The sequence below is a fragment of the Phodopus roborovskii genome, unplaced genomic scaffold, assembly GCF_943737965.1.
Source record: "Phodopus roborovskii unplaced genomic scaffold, PHOROB, whole genome shotgun sequence".
In the NCBI taxonomy this organism is placed as follows: Eukaryota; Metazoa; Chordata; class Mammalia; order Rodentia; family Cricetidae; genus Phodopus; species Phodopus roborovskii.
The window spans coordinates 67797-71276 of NW_026126491.1; the positions used below are offsets into that span (position 1 = coordinate 67797).

At 45.3% G+C, this 3480-nt stretch overlaps 1 pseudogene; it reads right to left on the minus strand.

Annotated features, from left to right (window-relative positions):
- Window positions 1–346: 346 nt before the first annotated feature.
- LOC127230038 (E3 ubiquitin-protein ligase MSL2-like) lies at window positions 347–1855 on the minus strand (annotated as a pseudogene).
- Between the last annotated feature and the right edge of the window lie 1625 nt (window positions 1856–3480).

Below are 3480 nucleotides of genomic sequence, written 5' to 3' on the forward strand. Positions count from 1 at the left end.
GCTACTTCCTTACATTTAATCATCAACTTTGATTATGCACAAAGCATGATCAAAAAAAATGAGGTTATTTTCCTTGCCAAAGTTCATTTTGTATAAATAAGTTGCATCTTGCATCAGCATTTGTTCTCAAACTCTCAGGTTCTGTAAGAACTAAGAACATATAATTGTAGGGTACTCCTCCATTATCTGCACACTGTTTCCACGACACTAACACATATAACTTAGCAATGAAAACACATGATACAAGTGATCTATATGCAGGAATTCCAGCAAGTTAAACAAACAGAATAGCTGCCATAAAACTGTAGCTATTTCCTACCAAGGGTAGGCTTCAAGACCCATTGAGTTAACATTCAAATCTCATATCCATAGCTTCATTCAAACTTTTGTTATCATTTGTACTGGCAGCTAAAGATGTCATTACTGGGGACCCTGTGACATTGATAACACTGGTACTGGGACTTGTGTTGCACACAGCATTGCTGATCACATTAACACCCAATGTGAGTCTGCTCTGCTCCAAGGCCTACACTGGCACAGCAAATGCCTCCAGCTTCTTCTCCCCATTGGCTGGGTAGGAGTTCTGGCAGCCTTCAGCATCTGCAATGAATGCAGTCTTTCTGGTTAGAGTAACAATGTCAGTACTGGCTGCTGCATGTAAGATTACCTGGATTTTGCATAGCATGCCCACATTTACATCCTTTCTTTCCCTGGGGCTTTTTGCACACAGACTTGGTAGGACTTCCTGGAATAACATGATGACTAAGAATCTTTGCCTTTCCTGCCTAGTCTTTTTAAAGAATACCTGGCTTGGATTTAGAGTGGGATTTCTTGGATCCATGTTCATGACAATTTTTCATGCTTTTAGTAGATAAAAGTACAGTTTTGGTGGTCTTGGGTGTTGTACCTCAATTGGAAACAGTAGCTATAGGTTAAAGGAAGATTTTCCTTTCATGCTTCACTGTCTCAGGAGCAGATGCCCCAAGGGTTGTGCCTCTGATTATGGTAGAAATTGGAAGTGGCTGAACTTTTTCACTGTATCTTTCATATCTGGTTCTTTTTTGATTCAACTTTGCTACCTTTGGAGTTGCTGCTGTACATGATAACACATGGGGTATAGGGCTGGTAGACATAAAAATATTATGGCTAAGAGACTTGGAAGAAAGCTGCAAAAAGGTTCACTGGATACAGTGGATTCCAAATTTGGATGCAAATTAGGACATCGAACCTCTGTATTTGAAAGTTTCTAAACTGCGGATTACTTTCTCATCACTCAGCAAAAGAGAGTCACCAGGTTTTGGCTCTTTACAGAAACTCCAGATATCAATACTTGTGGAGAACAAATCAGTGGCTACCGTGTCACAGACAGGTGACAGGCTCTCATACAGATCCTCAGTTTTTATATCAACAGTATTATACATGTCGATCATATTTGGATGTTCGGGTGAGGGGATATTTATACCAAATCTATCTATTGAAGCCCTTTGTAAGTAGGCAAACCATTGACAACAGAACTGCCAATAGCAATGCTGAGGGCACTTTCAGACTTTGGAGATAAATTAGCATGGGGATCTGCTATGGGTTCTGAGGTTGAAGGTAAAGGGGACTGTGTCAAACACAGAGTGAAGGATGAGTCTGAAGGTTTCTCTATGTCCTCATAAAACAACGATCCTTCATTGAGTAAAGCTAAAGTATCAAAAGAACAATCAACTGTTTGTCTTATGTCCTGTGCCAGTCTTGTCTGGGTTATATATTCACATAGTTTCTTGTAGCAGTTTACCAGGATGCTTAACTGCTTGTTTCCCTCAAAGTGCTCATAGTCTATGCACTAGCTACATGAAGTTTTCATTATCATTTTCTTGCCTTTACATATTTTGCAGACATATTGTTGACAGGTGGATTTGGTGGGTGCAATAGGATCTTGTGGCAAATGTCCACAAACACAGCAAGAGAGAGACTGTCGCAAGTAAGGCAGGATCCTGATAATCTCTTGAAATGACTTGGGGTCTCCAGGGTCATGTTTAAACACTAGGTGATTGGTGGAAATGTAGAGAGCAGTAGCATTCATGGGGTTCATTGCAAACATTTGGACACAAATGGCTCTCAGTTGAAAAGAAATTCCAGATGCAATTTTCTAAGCAGCCAGGGAACAATGGTGAGTTTACAACTATTAGGAGAAATCTGAGCAGAACCACTGGCCAAAGCAGCAACCAAAATCCATCAAGTGTGTGAAGCTAAAGCATCCTCCCACACATGGGGCCTCAGTGCCCCTCCTGTGTCCCTTAGTCGAGCAGACCAAAGAGAGAGGAAACTAGTGAGCAATCAGCTTTGGAGTTCAACCAAGGTAGCCACAGATTGTATGATCTGGCCTGGAATGGCATTTGGTTTAGCCCTGCAGCTCTCCTGGTGGCCTGGGCTTGAGCAGCATATCTGGCCACAGAGGCACCACTGGATGGAGCTGTAAGCAACGGTATGGACCAGATAAGTTCCAGGAGCACCCGTATCTCCAGCCATGGGCCCTTACTCCATTGCAGCACCTTCACAGAGGCAGTGGTATGACAAGGACTACCATGCAGGAGTCTAGTGCCAGGAGCTTAGGCAGTGGTGGGTGTGTCTGCTGTAATCTTGCAATGCTAGATATGGGGTCCATTCTGTGCCTCAAGCAGGAGGAAGGAGGCCCCTACCAAAAAAGGGAGACCCAGGAGGAAATGTGTAAGCCCAAGGTGTTATGAGTGGGCAGAAAACAGGCCCAGCAAGCAGTGGCTGCACCACTCATTCCTAGGTTGCAAACTCAGAATCACCAGCACTAGTGCAGGCCACTCACAGCCCCAGCCCACTCACAGCCCTGCCATCTTTTCAGCACAGCACTGATGACTCATCCCAGCTCTACCGCCACTGCCACTGTCTGTTGAGCCATGGCTTAGGCGAGTTCACCACACCAGGCCACCACTACAGCCCAGCAAACAGGCCTTCTGCAGTCCCCTCCCTTGGGCCTGGCTGCCCTCACCTTCACTTCATGCACAGCTCTACTTCATTTGGGCACATACTGCTCTGTTTGTGGTGGATGGTGCAGTGCTTCAGGCCCACCTGGTATCCTAGAACAGAGCATGCTCAGTTCAAGACTCAAGCTCACTCTGCTCTTCCCCAGGTGCTCTCAAATACTCTCTCTCCTTGGTTGTATGGGTTTTGGTTGATTAGTAAGAAGGTACATTGTCCCTTTGCTTGGGCTGTCCCTGTAGTGCACTGTGGTGTAGGGCCCGGGGTCCCAGGGGGCCTCCCCATGTCTCGCCACCTTGATATCATTAACTCAAGGGGCAGAGACACTGTCATCCTTGAGACTCTGATGTGGCTATCCCTAGCTAGCATGTGCACAGCATGCTTTCAATCCCTCCACACCACCCCTCCAGCTTCCCTTTCACCTGATTTGTCTCTAAAAGCCCCCTCCATGCCCTCCTGGAGCTACCGACTGGCTCATGTCAT